The 18,362-nt window shown below is 44.7% G+C and overlaps 1 long non-coding RNA gene across 1 annotated transcript; it reads right to left on the bottom strand.

Moving 5' to 3' along the window:
* Positions 1 to 243: 243 nt before the first annotated feature.
* Positions 244 to 16,106, bottom strand: LOC141145782 (uncharacterized). Its single transcript, XR_012244637.1, has 2 exons — positions 15,963 to 16,106; positions 244 to 796 (listed from the first exon to the last, which is right to left on the bottom strand). It is a non-coding gene; the product is annotated as an uncharacterized lncRNA (long non-coding RNA).
* Between the last annotated feature and the right edge of the window lie 2,256 nt (positions 16,107 to 18,362).

Genomic DNA, 18,362 nt, shown 5'->3' with positions numbered 1-18,362 from the left:
GATTCCAGTTTTAGGGGCCGTTCTCCACTGTTGGAAGCATTTGTAGATCTCTTCACTCCTCCAAAGGTGAAGCGATCTACTCCGCTTCATAAACAGGCACAGAATGAAGCAGTGAATAGATTTCACTGCTTCTTAAACGGACACCTCTATGTATTTTTTATTTCAGTAGGTCAGCAACAAGCATTGTTCACTTAACAGAAGAACCATAAATCATAGAGGCATAACAATATAATCTCTACCACGTTATACAAATTATGATCATATATTTATTGACAGATCAAAAACAGTGCTGGCTTATAAAATGAATTATTTTAGTTCTTTCAGGCTCAATATCCAAATGTCGATCCATAGTTTAATAGTTCTCCAAAAACTCCTATGTTGTCAGAAAACAAAAGCAAGTAACAACAAAAAATAAGTTTATCAAAAGAAAAGAAGAGTACTATACATACTATACAGAGAGTGAATCTCTTCAGCAGAACACAGACAGCAATAAAAACCTGACAGGGGTTCTAACCCTTCTTCCCTATACAAAACTAAAATAAGAGCCTTTACATACATGTTTAAAAAAAAAAAGTATTGAGCAATTATGGAGGCTGCTATTGCTGACCACTCATCTGAAAATACTGGTCTGTTGATCTGATGGCTTCACTGCTTTCTCAGCACAAAAAAGGTGCCCCCCACCAATTGTAACAAATTCTTCTGGTGTTCCTGGATTTTGCTTCTCCATTGTCACCGAGGTCTTCATTTGAACCAAGGTTTTCATTGTCACCAAGGTCTTCATTTAATTCAAGGTCTCCTTTAAAGAAAAAATAAAATGGATTTTGATGCATTTTAGTTAATTGTTGTTAGTTTATGTTTTTAAACTGATGGTGTATACCTTTGTTTATTACTAATTAATAACATTTTTGTTTTCACAAAATGTTTACTACAGCTAATACCCAAACACAATTCACTGATCATTATGAGAGTTTCCTTTCAACCCCCCTCTCTGATTTAACCACTTGCCTACTAGGCACTTTTACCCCCTTCCTGGCCAGGCCAATTTTCAGTTTTCAGCGCTGTCGCACCTTGAATGACAATTGCGTGGTCGTGCAACACTGTACCCAAACAAATTTTTTTATTATTTTTTTTTCACACAATTAGAGTGTTCTTTTGGTGGTAGTTAATCACCACTGGGTTTTTATTTTTGGAAAAATAGACGAACGCATTTTTTGAAAATAAAACAAAAAACGTTTTCATAGTTTATTATAATATTATTATTATTATATAGGTAATTTTTCTCCTTCACTGATGTGCGCTAATGAGGTGGCACTAATAGGCTGCACTGATGAGCACCTGAGGAGGTGACACTGATGAGGAGGCACTGATGGGCGCTTATTGGCAGCACTGGTGGGCATTGTTGGGACTGCACTGATAATCAGTGCCCTGATTATCAGTGTACATTGGCTCTCTTCTCTCCTCATGCTGTCAGCATGAGGAAAGGAGTGCCGATAACCGGCTTCTATTTACATCCTTCGATCAGCTGTGATTGGACACAGCTGATCAAGTGCATCTGATTGGCTCTTTACCTCAATCTGTGATCACAGTGTCCTCCAGACACTGTGATCAGAGAACACGCCGCCCACAACTCACAGCAGGCATGGGAGGCTGTCATATGACGTCATTCGGCTATAGCGTGGTCGGTAAGTGGTTACGTTTTGTATGAAGTCCTCAGAAAAGGGGAGGCGGTCACTGTTTTGAAGGTGGAAGAGTCACTGCTCTGAATTAGGGGGAGACACTGCTTTGGAGAGGTAAGCCACTGCTCTGACTCTGCTCTGTGTTTAACCCTTTCATTGCCAGGACATGACAGCGGGGGGGGGGGGGGGGTTCGATGGCTGCAGCCACTGGGATTGTGTGTAAAACTGATAAGCAGACTCCTGCCTGTCATGTGGAAGCATTTGGGTGGCTGCACTGCCACCCGATTGCTTCCACACACACCCCCGGTAATGGCGCACTGCCCTCGCGCGCACGCCCCCACATATTCAAGGCCCATCTGCGGGTGCCGGCGGGTGGTTGGGAGGGAGAAGAACGGACAGACATCCACTGTCCTCCTTTTCTTGTTGGTGACCCTGAAAGCGATGTGTATGATGTCAATTCCGGGTCGCCCTGTCACTTTCCCCGGCTAGCATAGCCAGGAAGGAATGTATTGCAATGCGATATGCATTGCAATATATTCAGTGCAGCCCAGAGGAGATATGCACGGTCTTTTAGGCTCTGCATGTCTCAATAAAGAGAATCTGTCCCCTATGTAATTCAAAAAAACTTTTTTTTTAATTGCAAAAAAATAAAGTTACACCCAAGCACATACAATCCCCCCAAAACATTTTGAGGATACCCACTCCCTCATACATGCACATGTGAACATAAACGCATATGTCAGGGGTGCCCACCCATGAAAACTTTGCTTGTAATACACATGTTATATATCACTGCGCACGCTGATGTGAGATTAATAATTCTAGCACAAGACCTCCTCCGTAACACTAAACTGATGTCCTATAGGGGGCTTTTGAAGTGCTGCCTATAGAAAATATAGGTAACTGAAGTTTGTCACTATTTCACAGGCCCACACCAATTTAAGGTTTGGCAAGTTCGGTGTCTATTTACTAAGTGCAACATCATGAATATTTTACCAAAAATGTGGGTAATTTTTGTGTTTGTTGCTCTAAAATTCACTTTAGTGTGTTTTTTACTGAAATTTTTCATTTCCTTGATCATTGCAGTAATATTGTGTGACATAAAATATTGGAACTACCGCTATGTTATTCTCTAGGGTGTCTGCTTTCAGAAAATATATCATGTTTTGGGGTTTTGTGTAATTTTCAGCCCAAAATGATTTTTTAAACACATGTGTAAAAACGGCTGTCAGCTCTGTTTAATTTGTTTGTATTTTGCCACTCTGGTTTCTCCTTTCCCTTTCTATTACCATATTAATGAAAATCTTAAATAAAACCTTTCCTATTTAATTTCATAGCTTATTTTAGACCAAGTAATATAATCAATGGATCAGGAGGGGGTAGCACTCTGCCTCAGTACTCAAGAACCCTCAGCCCTGATGGAAGAAGTAAACTGGTGTTTTGGAGGAAGGACAGTCATGTGAAAACTTAGGTACATCCCATAGAAAGTGTTGACTCTTTTAACATATTTGTTTTTAATCTCATTTTATTATTTCCATTAATACAAATACAAATACACAACTTTTTTTAAATCTATCCAAGTGAATTCCATGTTCTAGCTATATCTTAACACAATATCGATATTCTTTACATTTTACAAAGAATCACACACATCATCCATCCACCACTCCCACTCAACATCTACATCTCCCCCTACATAAAAAAAAAAAAAGTTCAGGCAATCGAGGAAGCTTGCCATCCACTAGGGTATTTTCGGACCTCTTCCACTTAAGAACATTTTTAACCTCTACTGCTTGAGGAAATTCTGGGTATGAAAACAATGGAGTCATTGGTCCTATCAGTGTGGATAGGCCTCCCTTTTTTAAACTCTTATCCCATATCTTTAACCACTTGCCGACTGCCTAACGCAGATATACTGTGGCAGAATGGCACGGGCAGGCAAAATCACGTATGTGATACGTGATTTGTCTCCCGCGGGCGGGAGGCGCATAGCGTCCCCCCCTGGTGCCCGAGGCGGTCGGCTTCATTCCAGGAGCGATCCGTGCTGAGGGGGAGGCCATTGATTCATGGCCACCCCCTCGCGATCGCTCCCGGCGAATGAGAATCTTCCTCTGCTGCTGTAATGTAAACAGCGGAAGAGGAAGTGATGTCATCTCTCCTCGTGTCAGTCTTTTCCTTCCGGCGCGGAGGAGAGAAGACATCAAATAAGTCTGCACAACACTACACATTACAGTAGAACACTCAAGGCACACTTTTCACCCCCCGATTACCCCCCGATCCCCCTGTTACAGTGACACCAATAGCAGTTTTTTTTTTTTTTTACTGATTATTGCATTGGTGTCATTTGTGACCATTATAAGTGGTAGGGCAGGTAGTGGTAGGCCTTTTTTAGGTCTAGGGTACCCCCCTAACCCCCCCAATAAAGGTTTAACCCCTGGATCACCCCCCGTCGCCAGTGTCACTAAATGATCGTTTTTCTGATCCCTGTATTAGTGTCACAGGTGACGCTAGTTAGGCAGGTAAGTATTTAGGTTCGCCGTCAGCTTTTTATAGCGTCAGGTACCTCCATATACTACCTAATAAAGGTTTTAACCCCCTGATTGCCCCCTAGTTAACCCTTTCACCAGTGATCACCGTATAAATGTTACGGGTGACGCTGGTTAGTTAGTTTGTTTTTTATAGTGTCAGGGCACCCGCCGTTTATTACCTAATAAAGGTTTAACCCCCTGATCACCCGGTGGGTGATATAAGTTAGGTTTTAGGGTCAGATAGGGTCTGCGTCGCCCTAGGCAGCATCAGGTTAGTGCCAGTACCGCTAACACCCACGCACGCAGCATGCACCTCCTTTATGCCGCGTACACACGAGCGGACTTTACGGTAGACTTTGCCCGGCGGACTGGATTTCGTCAGACAATTCGATCGTGTGTGGGCTCCAATCCGTCGAAATCGAGTCCGGTCGAAAAGTCAGTTCGTCTGTATGCTAGTTGGACGGACAAAAAGCCACGCTAGGGCAGCTATTGGCTACTGGCTATGAACTTCCTTGTTTTAGTCCGGTTGTACGTCATCACGTACGAATTTGACAGACTTTGGTGGATTGTGTGTAGGCAAGTCCGTTCATTCAGAAAGTCCGTCGTAAAGTACGTCGAAAAGTCCGCCGGGCAAAGTCTGCCGTAAAGTCCGACCGTGTGTACGCGGCATAAGTGGTATAGTATCATAACGGATCAATATCTGATCTGATCAGATCAGATCTGTACTAGCATCCCCAGCAGTTTAGGGTTCCCAAAAATGCAGTGTTAGCGGGATCAGCCCAGATACCTGTTAGCACCTGCATTTTGCCCCTCCGCCCAGCCCAGCCCAGCCCACCCAAGTGCAGTATCGATCGATCACTGTCACTTACAAAACACTAAACACACATAACTGCAGCGTTCGCAGAGTCAGGCCTGAACTCTGCAATCGCTAACAGTTTTTTATGTAGCATTTTGATACAGTCACTAACAGTCAGGAGCCTTTTAACCTGTGACTCTCACTACTGTACCACTAAATTTAGAGCCCAAAATGGCAAATCGAAGGTACAGTAGTAAAGAGGCCTACACAGTTCTGAGCATGACAGATAGTGAAGAGGAATTCACTCATCTGTCAGATTCAGGCTCAGAATACGAACCTGTAGACGACAGCGGCTCTATGACAGATAGCTCTGACGACAGAATTGTGGTCCCTGCCAAGGTCAGGAGTACCCGACCCCGTTCTTCTGCTGTTGTTGAGGTGCAAGAACCGCAGGTCCCTCGTATGGAGCAGAGCAGTACTAGCACCGCTATTCCTTCTGGTGAACTGGCAAGCACCAGTGGCCTAGTACACCCCGGTCATAGTCAAACCAGCACTGCAGTATCACGTGGTGATGTGGCGAGTCCCATAAGTGCAGTTCAAGCTGGTGAGGTGGCAAGCACAAGTAGTGTCCCGCTGCCACCAAGAAGAAGACAAACACAGGCCCGTCGTGCCCGTCGTGCCCTTCCTGCTGCATTCGCCAATCCTAATTGGGAACCCACCACTTCTGCAGCACCCGTACTTCCCCCATTCACTGGCCAACCCGGAATTCATGTGGAAACAGTTGATTTTACGTCACTTGATTTTTATTCGCTGTTTTTCACCGAAGATCTCTATAGATCTATTGTGGGCCAAAGCAATTTGTACGCTGGTCAACACATCGCCACTATTCCCCAGTCCTCCCTTGCCAGAGATTGGAGACCAATTACGGTTTCCGAATTTAAGCTCTTTCTGGGCCTATCCCTCAACATGGGCATAACTAAAAAGAGTGAGTTGCGGTCATATTGGTCCACTGACCCAATTCACCATATGCCCTTGTTCTCTGCCTCCATGACCAGGGCACGATATGAGCAGATCTTGCGGTTCATGCATTTCAACAGCAATGAACTCTGTCATCCTCGTGGAGAACCTGGATACGATCGGCTCTACAAAATTCGGCCCCTCGTAAACCACTTCAACCAACGTTTTGCAGACTTGTTTACTCCCTATCAAGTTGTCTGCGTTGATGAGTCCCTGATTAAGTTTTCGGGCCGCTTGTCATTCAAACAGTTCCTTCCCAGCAAGCGTGCCAGATACGGGGTCAAGATGTATAAGCTCTGTGACAGGGCCACAGGCTATACATGTAGTTTTATGGTTTACGAGGGCAAAGATAGTCACGTAGAGCCGACAAACTGCCCTGACTACATAGGAAGCGCTGGCAAGATTGTGTGGGACTTAGGGTCACCCTTATTCGGAAAGGGGTACCACTGTATTCTATTCTGAAATGTTTTATTGTTATTATGTTTTATCATGTTTGCTTTTCAGGTATGCAATTTTTATACTTTTATTTTTTATTATTTTACGTTTTATTGTTAACCATTTTTTTGTTTTCAGGTACGCCATTCAGCTGCAGCACGTATTTATTTATCTTGACAGCAACAGCGTTTGCTCCCACTATACATAAAGCCATGACTCCAGTGCTGTCAGAGGTGATTTCACCACCACAGTTAAAAAAAGAGCATATATGCCAAAGCATGGGGGCAGCAGGGGTGGAGGAGCGATTTGCTCCTACCTTTTGCGGGAGGATGCCCCCATGCTTCGGCATATATATATTTTAGGCACAGGTTGCGTTAAAAAATGTTTCATTTTTTACTATGTTTTTTTGTATTTGCTTTGCAGGTATGGTATGTCTTACTGTTATACTGTAATGTTACTTTGTTTTATTGTTACCATCATTTGCTTAGCAGATACGCCATTCAGTTGCAGCGTGGATTTATTTATCTTGACAGCAACAGCGTTTGCTCCCATGATACATAAAGCCATGACTCCAGCGCTGTAGCAGGTGATTTCACCACCACAGTTAAAAAAAGAGCATATATGCCGAAGCATGGGGCAGCAGGGGCGGAGGAGCGATTTGCTCCTAACTTTTGGGGCGGATGCCCCCATGCTTCGGCATATATAAATGGTGCATGTATGCCCATCATTAGAAGTAGGTGGATGAAGGTAGGTATTCTAATGGTGGGCATACCCACCGATCAATCTCTTTTTTTCGTTCAGCCCACAGGCTGCATGAAAAAAAAAAGATTACAATATATGCCCAACAAGGACCAGCAACGTACTGGTATGTTGCTGGACTTTGAGTGGTTATACCAGAATGATGCCTGCAGGTTTAGGTATCATCTTGGTATCATTCTTTTTTTGCAGGTATGGTATGTCTTACTGTTATACTGTAATGTTACTTTGTTTTATTGTTACCATCATTTGCTTAGCAGATACGCCATTCAGTTGCAGCGTGGATTTATTTATCTTGACAGCAACAGCGTTTGCTCCCACGATACATAAAGCCGTGACTCCAGCGCTGTAGCAGGTGATTTCACCACCACAGTTAAAACAAGAGCAAATATGCCGAAGCATGGGGCAGCAGGGGCGGAGGAGCAATTTGCTCCTAACTTTTGGGGCGGATGCCCCCATGCTTTGGCATATATAAATGGTGCATGTATGCCCATCATTAGAAGTAGGTGGATGAAGGTAGGCATACCCACCGATCAATCTCTTTTTTTCGTTCAGCCCACAGGCTGCATGAAAAAAAAAAGATTACAATATATGCCCAACAAGGACCAGCAACGTACTGGTATGTTGTTGCACTTTGAGTGGTTATACCAGAATGATGCCTGCAGGTTTAGGTATCATCTTGGTATCATTCTTTTCAGCCAGCGGTTGGCTTTCATGTAAAAGCAATCCTAGTAGCTAATTAGCCTCTAGACTGCTTTTACAAGCAGTGAGAGGGAATTCCCCCCCCACCATCTTCCATGTTTTTCTCTGGCTCTCCTGTCCCAACAGGAAACCTGAGAATGCAGTCGGTGATTCAGCCAGCTGACCATAGAGCTGATCAGAGACCAGAATGGCTCCAATCATCTCTATGGTCTAAAAAAACGGGAAGCTACGAGCATTTCATGACTTAGATTTCTCCGGATGTAAACAGCACCATTGTGAAATTGGGAAAGCATTTTATCACACCGATCTTGGTGTGGTCAGATGCTTTGAGGGCAGGCGAGAAATCTAGGGTCTAATAGACCCCAATTTTTTCAAAAAAGAGTACCTGTCACTACCTATTGCTATCATAGCGGATATTTACATTCCCTGACATAACAATAAAAATGATTTTAAAAAATTAAAGGAACAGTTTAAAAATAAGATAAAAAAGCAAAAAAATAATAAAGAAAAAAAAAAAAAAAGCACCCCTGTCCCCCCCTGCTCTCGCACAAAGGCGGACGCAAGTGTCGGTCTGGCGTCAAATGTAAACAGCAATTGCACCATGCATGTGAGGTATCACCACGAAGGTCAGATTGAGGGCAGTAATTTTAGCAGTAGACCTCCTCTATAAATCTAAAGTGGTAACCTGTAAAGGCTTTTAAAGGCTTTTAAAAATGTATCTACGTTGTCGCCACTGCACGTTTGTGCGCAATTTTAAAGCATGTCGTGTTTGGTATCCATTTACTCGGCCTAAGATCATCTTTTTTATTTAATCAAACATTTGGGCAATATAGTGTGTTTTAGTGCATTAAAATTTAAAAAAGTGTGTTTTTTCCCCATTGAAAAATCGCTGCGCAAATACTGTGTGAAAAAAAATGAAACACCCACCATTTTAATCTGTAGGGCCTTTGCTTTGAAAAAAATATATAATGTTTGGGGGTTCAAAGTAATTTTCTTGCAAAAAAAAATATTTTTTCATGTAAACAAAAAGTGTCAGAAAGGGCTTTGTCTTCAAGTGGTTAGAAGAGTGGGTGATGTGTGACATAAGCTTCTAAATGTTGCGCATAAAATGCCAGGAGAGTTCAAAACCCCCCAAATGACCCCATTATGGAAAGTAGACACCCCAAGCTATTTGCTGAGAGGCATGCCGAGTCCATGGAATATTTTATATTGTGACACAAGCTGCGGGAAAAACTTTTTTGCACCGAGTTGTCACTAAATGATGTATTGCTCAAACATGCCATGGGCATATGTGAAATTACAACTCAAAATACATTCTGTTGCTTCTCCTTAGTATGGGAATACCACATGTGTGAGACTTTTTGGGAGCCTAGACATGTACGGAACCCCGAAAACCAAGCACTGCCTTCAGGGTTTCTGAGGCTCGATTCACACCTATGCATGTTGCTTTTGAGCGTTTTTGGAGGTTTTTTTTTCATGCTTGCCACGTTTTTGAGCAGCGTTTTTGCGGCGTTTTTGCCGCAAATTTGCGTTTTGCGTTTTTTTTTTTTTTACAGTTTTTTTTTACAGTCTTAAAAAAATTTAAAAAAAAACGCAAAAACGCATCAAAAACGCACCAAAAACGCATCAAAAACGCTGCAAAAACGGTGCACTTGCGTTTTTGATGCTTGTCCATTGAATTCTATTACATGCAAAACGCTGCATTTTGCATGAAAAAAAGTCCCTGACCCTTTCCAAAAATGCAGAGAAACAAAAAGGCATTGATGTGAACATGTTCCATAGGAAACCATGTTAAAAAATTCCCGTGCATTTCTGCAAAATGCATCAAAAAACGAGCTAGTGTGAATGGAGCCTAAGGGTGTAAATTTTTTATTTCACTCCTCACTGCCTATCACAGTTTCGGAGGCCATAGAATGCCCAGATGGCACAAAACCCCCTAAATGACCCAATTTTGGAAAGTAAACACCCCAAGCTATATGCTGAGAGGTATGGTGAGTATTTTGCAGACCTCACTTTTTGTCACAAAGTTTTGAAAATTGAAAAAAGAAAAAAAAAAAAAAACATTTTCTTTTCTTTCTTCATTTTCAAAATACGAAGCTGCAAAATGCTCACCATGCCTCTAAGCAAATAGCTTGGGGTGTCCACTTTCCAAAATGGGGTCATTTGGGGGGGTTTGTGCCATCTAGGTAGTGAGGAGTGAAATCAAAAATTTACGCACTTAGAAATCCCATGGTTGCAGGACAGAAATTTGCTCCATGTATGGCCGGCCTTAGTTACACTTGGCTCTAGGCACTACCTAAATCAAGATTTAATTTTTGCTTGTTCAAATATGTAGAAAAAAGCTACAATGTCCATGGGGGTGTACTTACTTTTTCATCTGACTGTAGCCATGCTCTGATGGCTGCAAAGGCTTATGGGTGGAGATCTGACAACACGACGCTACACGCGCCGACCGCGGCCATCTTTATGGTTGGAAACAATTGGTGCCTAGGATCATTTTTAGTTCCTGACATGCTTGTTTTTATTGACAAAATGTGAATATTCTGATTGTTTTATGTAGCGCCCTGCTCCTGTTGATCAGGCGCTTGTATGTAAATTTAGGGGGGTATCTGTTCTGTATATAGTTCAGATTTAATCTATGGCTAAATTAGCTTCTGTTCCAGCATTGACAGTGTTGCATGTAGTTCCACATTGTTGTCTGTAGGTGTCGTTGTCACCACAGGCCAGTGTTGAAAAGCAACAGGCTGAAGTGTATTGAGTGCTCTTCTTTTTCAGAGGTAGCTCAGCAGAGGTGGTCCACCGCTGTGCGTTCTGGGAAAGAGTACTTAAGGGGCAGACACCATTTTTGATTCTCTTTTACCGCCTGGCCCTCCTGGCCTAAGGTATGTGACAGTTTCTTTCCTGTCTCGGGACCATGCTGGCCCGAGACTATGTTGCTACAAGTAGGCCCAGAGGTTGTCTGGGGCCTGTTGGTTTAGAGGTGGTCCTGTGCTGTCTGTCCTGCGGGAAGAAGCCATGCAATTGAAAGATTCAGGGGAGGACTCATCTTGGAGAGGACTGAGCGAAAGGCTAGTATCTCAGGAAGGGTCTGGTGACTCAATTGGAGGATGCATCCTAACTGACCTACCGCACAGTACTGCCGGGTCGGCTTAAAGGTTCTGGTACCGTGTTGCTGATCATCTAATATGACAATTCTGTGGCAGAGGATTGTTCAACCATTACTACGTCCTGTGGCAGAGGATCGTACAACCATTTTGTTCTTCTCAAGTCTGTGGCAGAGATTTTTTGTCCGTGCTCCATTCTGGCTGCTAGGTCAGTGAGAGAGACCTATCTGGGTGGGCAAAGATCTTTAGACTGAAGGTGTGTTAGTCTGCAAGATCTTAAATTCCTCAGTGATCTGCAAAAGGTATTTGAACTCTCCTGCAACTCCCTTTCTACCTCTTTACTACTACTTCCTTTGAAGTTTTGCAATAAAGCACTGGAATAAAGTGACTGGTGCATACATTGGTGGACGCAAGGCCTAATATAGATTCGAAGTTCTTGATGTGGTGAAACTACAGGTAAGGGGTGACGGCAACAACCCAATTTAACCACTTCAATACAGGGCACTTAGACACCTTCCTGCCCAGACCAATTTTCAGCTTTCAGCGCTGTCGTAGTTTGAATGACAATAGCGCGGTCATGCTACACTGTACCCAAACTAAATTTTTATAATTTTGTACCCACAAAGAGTGTTTTCTTTTGGTGGTATTTGATCACCTCTGCGGTTTTTATTTTTTGCGAAACAAATAAAAAAAGACCGAAAATTTTGAAAAAAATAAAAGTTTTGCTTTTGTTTTTGTTTAAAAATTTTGTAAATAAGTAAGTTTTCTCTTTCACTGATGGGCACTGATAAGGCGGCACTGACAGGCACTGATAAGGCGGCAGCGATGAGGTGGCACCAATGAGTGGGCACTGACGGGTACTGACGATGGGCACTGATATGCGGCACTGATGGGCACTGGTAGGCGGCACTGATGGGGTGGCACTGGTGGGCACTGATGGGCACTGATAGGCGACACTGATGGGCACTGATAGGCTGCAAAGATGGGTTCTTATGGGTGGCACTGCTGGGCACTGATAGGTGGCACTGCTGGGCACTGATGGGCACTGATAGGCGGCACTGAGGGGCACTGATGGGCACTGATACGTGGCACTGATGGACACTGATACGCGGCACTGATACACGGCACTGATAGGCATCCCTGGTGGCACTGGCAGTGGTAGGCATTGCAGTGGGCACTGATTGGCAGCTGCCTGGGCATTGATTGGCAGCTGCCTTTGCACTGATTAGTTTTTCCCTGGGGGTCTAGGGGGCATTCCTGGTGGTCCAGTGTGGCTGGTTTCCCTGGTGGTCCTGGGCGGCTTCCCTGGTGGTCCTGGGCGGCTTCCCTGGTGGTTCTGGGTAGGATCTGAGGGGGGGCTTGCTGATAAACAATTAGCACAGACTCCCCCTGTCAGGAGAGCAGCCGATCGGCTCTCCTCTACTCGCGTCTGTCAGACGCGAGTGAGGAAAAGCCGATCACCGGCTCTTCCTATTTACATCGTGATCAGCCGTGATTGGACACGGCTGATCACGTGGTAAAGAGTCTCCGTCAGAGACTCTTTACCTAGATCGGTGTTGCGGGGTGTCAGACTGACACCCCGCAACAACGATCGCCGTGATGCGCGACCCCAGGGGCGCGCAGCGGCTCAATATCCTGAGGACGTCAAATGACCCCCAGTCAGGGTATTGATACCACTTTGCCGCCGTCATTCTGCTATATGGCGGGCGGCAAGTGGTTAAACCAGCAGCTCCTTCGGGGGTTAGTGCTACATGTGGGGGCTCATCCGGGATTGTTTGCCATTGCCCTGAGCAACTCTGAGAAGTATTTCACCGACAGTCTATGCTAAAAGAGGGGTTCCTGGACTTTGTCACTTTCTCCAGGAAAAAGAAAGGTCAAATTGTAAGATCACATTTCTGACTGCGTAGGCTGCGGGTGGAGAAGTAAAAGCCCGGGAGCTACGTGATCAGAGGAGCAAGTGGGAGGAGCTACACCGCTTGCTGCTGCGTGAGACACGTGTGTGTGTGTGTCTGGCGCCAAAGAAGAAGAGAGGCCTCGTGATCATACTGAGAGGATCAGAGTGAAGCCATGTCTTCTTTTTCATTGATACCGTCAGCCATGGGGTCCAAGATGTTCTCTACAAGCACCGCTGTGGGTGCAATGCTAACCGGAACCCTGCTGATGGATACTGGCATCCACTTGAAGCCACAGGCGCAGTTTGTGTTGTACACTGTTGGAGATACTGAAGGGCTGGGCATGCTTTGCCACAAGTGCGAGGGACTGGCCATACATCTCCATCCAGTTGTCCAATGTTTGCAGTGTGGAGAATACCTATTTGCTGTGGAGCAACCTACAATGTCGCCCTGTGCTTACAGAGTAGACTGGGCTACAGGGATCGCTACGGCGGAAACTACTGCCATTGCAACAGGCCCTTGTCCCATCTGCTACTGTGAGTGTTCCTGAGGGAGATGTCGCTGTTACTGCTTCATCAGCGGACATCACCCTTGCTTCTGCTTCTATTACACTTGTTCCCACTGCACCTGTCCAAAGGAAGGTGGGATATGTGAAGGCAGTCGAGGCTTGCCCCAAAGACTACCTGAACTGGAGCCGGAGGAGAGCATGGATCCGGAAAAGTCCACGACAGGAACAGGTGAGAGATCAAGGGGGGACATATCTGGGACTGTCTGTAAATATTTGCCTGCAGAGGAGTTGATAAATTTGGAGATAGATTCTCTGTCAGAAATCTCCAGTGATGATGATTTGTTTGAGACAATGTCACAGGAATTGTTGTGGGCCCAAGTTGAAGATATCGCTTCTGTCTTTACTTTCTCAGACTGGATAGCCTTGGATTCTGGGAAGACATCACCTAGTGTGGAGCCACAAAGCACTACCAAAGAGACATGGTCTAAAGTTACTAGTTCATTTGAGTCTGAGCCAATGCCCATCGGACCTATGGTGCGCAAATTGCCAAATTCTTGTGTGCCTCCTGCTCTGGGAAAAACCAGAGCTTTACCTAGATCCAGGGAGCCGCAGGAGTAGGCGGGGAGCCGGAGGAAGACACAAGGAGCCACAGGGGGGCACCGGGAGTGGAAGGAGGAGGTGGGGAGCCAGAGGAGGACCTGGTGAGCCGCAGGAGGGCACCGGGAGGCACAGGAGGACCCGGAGAACCACAGGAGGGCACAGGAGGCCCAGAGATTAGGGACATTTGATGGGCAGTGGGGGATGGTCGTTGGGCCAATGGGGAAAGTTACATGCACTGATCTCCCTGTATAGCTTTCAATAAAGCAGCTGACAGCTGCTGGAGGGAGAGCAGGAGAAACGGCTGTAAGCTGCTTAATTGAAAGCCACACAGGGAGATCGATGCTTGCAGACCGATCACCTGTGAGGCTGCCCGGACCCCCCCAGCTGAGCTTTGGATCAGCTGTTCTGGCTTATAAGTGGCCCTGCCTGGCGCCGCCCTTGGCGGGGACAAAATCAGGGACAGTCTTGGACCGGGGACAGTGTCTTCAGTCCGGGGACTGTTCCCAGAAATCGGGGACGTCTGGTCACATAACATAGGATATCTATACCCATCCACACAAGTACAGAATGCAGGGAAGCTGGCTTTTTTGAAGGCTAGTGCATTATGTGCATACTCTCATTTGTGAAAGCATCATCCTGCTTGGAAATACACAATGGAGTTGATTTACTAAAGGCAAATAGGGTTCTTTCACAATAGCAGTAATGCTTACAGCCCTCTGAAAAGCATTCCATGGTACAAAGCATCCGTTCAGGAGGCACTACTTCTGCCTCTTGATGCCTGGTTTTTGTTTTCAAATTTTCTTCATTGTCGAATAGCAATTTTAAAATGTAGAGCTGCGCCGCAACTGCAAGAGAAGTGCTTGGCAGTTGCAGTGCAGCTCCATGCATGCCAGGGCATGTGTACAACCCTGTCAGGGTGCAATGTTAAAATTATGGTGGGTGGCCGGGGAATGGTTATTATATTTTTTTCTATTTGCAAAAACCCTTGCTGAAATTACTACACACGCATATTATTTGACTGATTTCTGAGATATTTTGACTTTAAGAGAACCTCTCTCTCTTTTTTTTCTAAAACAACAATAAAGATGATGTGTTAGTTTCATACCTTAATGTGATGATTCCCAGTGGCCCCAGAGACCCTTTTTTTTGCTGTGTTCCCTTGCTCAGCTCCATCACTTTGTTTGTGACATTAACAGCTGCTTTGGGGCCTGCAAGCTACAAAGTGTGCACGCTGTTGTGCAATGTACTGGGGCAGTTAGGTTAATCAACACATCAGCTGTTTTCTTTTTTAAAGTACTTGTTTTTTTGTTTTTTTGTAGAAAAATAAAATAAAGGCACAACTTTTTGCAGGTAAAGAAAATGTGCATTTATTATTTTTTACATTGCAGTCTGGAAAGCATTGCACCTCTGATCAGCAGATCAGAGGTGCAATGCTAGAATCCTGCAGACTTTCAGTAAGCTGTCTGCCCATACCTCCTGTATGGGAGGACATTTATTGAATGGTAATGAGTCAAAATGCTAGTGATCAGAAAACCATGTTTGCAGAAGAAAATTGCAAGTAAGAATTTAAGATACTTTTTCCTGTGTATTGATCTGTCAATTTTCCTTTTTAGCGACAGAATCTCTTTAATATTCACAAAGGTAATCACATGAGTTATTGCTCCTAAAAATGCCCTTAGTTACAGGCTAGCAATAACTAGGTTGCACTGAGGTGCCAACTGAGGAGAGCTGAAAAGAGACGTTTGAGATGATGATGAAAAAAAAAAAAAATCTGCCATAGAACCCTTTATGAGAAAATAAGGATTTTAACAGTTAAATGCTCATTTTGAAAGTGAAAATAACTCACCCATCTTTGTGAACCTTACCTAATGGCAGCTCTAAAATATACCAATCTTATATTTCATAATTGTAAAAAATTACAGCACCTGGAACTGTGAGGAAGACTTACTTGGAGCTGCAGAGGTGAACTGGAACAACATGATAGTGATGGCAATCAGAGCCAGGTAGTAGGTGGCTTTCATGGTGCAGTCCTGTGTCTTGGTCACTCAACAGATGGAGAGTTGGTATTGCTGTATAGAGTTGGTATCGCTGTATAGAATGTACAAACTCCTGGTAAATATTTATATTCGAAAATGCGTAGAAACCACACCCCCAGAAGGACTGGTCCTGTCCACTTTATTATGTAATGTCAACTTTCTTGTTCGGTGAGATGATTTTAGAACAAACTTTAGGGGTTCTGCTAAAGTATGCCTTTCAGGAGCTAAAAAAAAAATGTCAATTCAAAACAATTGTGATTTTCTAATTATTTTGCTGTCATAAAAGGTTTTTGAGATGTGTGAACGTGTGAAACCTATATAATCAAAAAATATAATCAAAATATTGAATGGTTTCTAGGGTGGTCCTGTGTGGAATATTTGCGATGCATTTGCGCCTATATACACAACACTTTGCCTCCACATGATTTATATATGTGGACATGGTTGATTTTTATGTGTATGCGCATCCTTTTCATCATGTATATGGTTTAGTATCTCATTATTTCCTCTTATCCTTGAACAGTTTTTAAGCAGTCTTAAATAATAAGTATTGAATCACACAATTAGACTTAATTTGTTATGCAGTGATATATGTGATTTATATTGGTATACATACATGTTTTTTCGCTATTTTTTTATTTTTGTTTTTGTTTTTAATACATTTCTTGCTTACATGTTTACATGATCTATTTTTGTTTTGACCCTTTTATGATCAGATGTTTTAGCATTTAAGAAATGTTGGTGTCGGTGAAGTTTTGTGTTGATTGCTCTTTAACCACTTGACGACCGCCTCACGCCGATGTACGTCGGCAAGGTGGCACGGACAGGCAAAATCACGTACATGTACGTGATTTGCCTTCCGCGGGTGGGGGGTCCGATCGGACCCCCCCCGGTGCCCGAGGCGGTCGTCTTTTGTCCCACGGCGATCGGAGGTGAGGGGGAGGCCATCCGTTCGTGGCCCCCCCCTCGCAATCGCCGCCGGCCAATCGAATCATTCCTTTGCTGCTGTATGCTAAACAGCAGCAAAGGAAATTATGTCATCTCTCCTCGGCTCGGTAATTTCCGTTCCGGCCCGAGGAGAGAAGACAGGTATGTGAGTGCACAACACTACACACACACAGTAGAACATGCCAGGCACACTAAACATACCGATCCCCCCCCCCCCCCCGATCGCCCCCCAATCACCCCCCCCCTGTCACAAACTGACACCAGCAGTTTTTTTGTTTTTTTCTTCTGATTACTGCATTGGTGTCAGTTTGTGACAGTTACAGTGTTGGGACAGTTAGTATTATCCCCCTGTAGGTCTAGGATACCCCCCTAACCCCCCCTAATAAAGTTTTAACCCCTTGATCACCCCCTGTCACCAGTGTCGCTAAGCGATAATTTTTCTGATCGCTGTATTAGTGTCGCTGGTGACGCTAGTTAGGGACGTAAATATTGAGGTTCGCCGTCAGCGTTTTAAAGCGTCAGGGACCCCCATATACTACCTAATAAATGTTTTAACCCCTTGATGCCCCCCTAGTTAACCCTTTCACCACTGATCACCGTATAAGTGTTACGGGTGACGCTGGTTAGTTCGTTTATTTTTTATAGTGTCAGGGCACCCGCCGTTTATTACCGAATAAAGGTTTAGCCACCTGATCGCCCGGCGGTGATATGCGTCGCCCCAGGCAGCGTCAGATTAGCGCCAGTACCGCTAACACCCACGCACGCAGCATACGCCTCCCTTAGTGGTATAGTATCTGAACGGATCAATATCTGATCCGATCAGATCTATACTAGCGTCCCCAGCAGTTTAGGGTTCCCAAAAACGCAGTGTTAGCAGGATCAGCCCAGATACCTGCTAGCACCTGCGTTTTGCCCCTCCGCCCAGCCCACCCAAGTGCAGTATCGATCGATCACTGACACTTACAAAACACTAAATGCATAACTGCAGCGTTCGCAGAGTCAGGCCTGATCCCTGCGATCGCTAACAGTTTTTTTGGTAGTATTTTGGTGAACTGGCAAGCACCAGCCCCAGGCAGCGTCAGGTTAGCGCCAGTACCGCTAACACCCACGCACGCACCGTACACCTCCCTTAGTGGTATAGTATCTGAACGGATCAATATCTGATCCGATCAGATCTATACTAGCGTCCCCAGCAGTTTAGGGTTCCCAAAAACGTAGTGTTAGCGGGATCAGCACAGATACCTGCTAGCACCTGCGTTTTGCCCCTCCGCCCGGCCCAGCCCACCCAAGTGCAGTATCGATCGATCACTGTCACTTACAAAAGACTAAACGCATAACTGCAGCGTTCGCAGAGTCAGGCCTGA

Source organism: Aquarana catesbeiana, linkage group LG05 (genome assembly GCF_042186555.1).
Source record: "Aquarana catesbeiana isolate 2022-GZ linkage group LG05, ASM4218655v1, whole genome shotgun sequence".
Lineage (NCBI taxonomy): Eukaryota > Metazoa > Chordata > Amphibia > Anura > Ranidae > Aquarana > Aquarana catesbeiana.
Note: the sequence above shows the minus strand (reverse complement) of the source record. Positions and strands in the feature narration are given on the sequence as shown.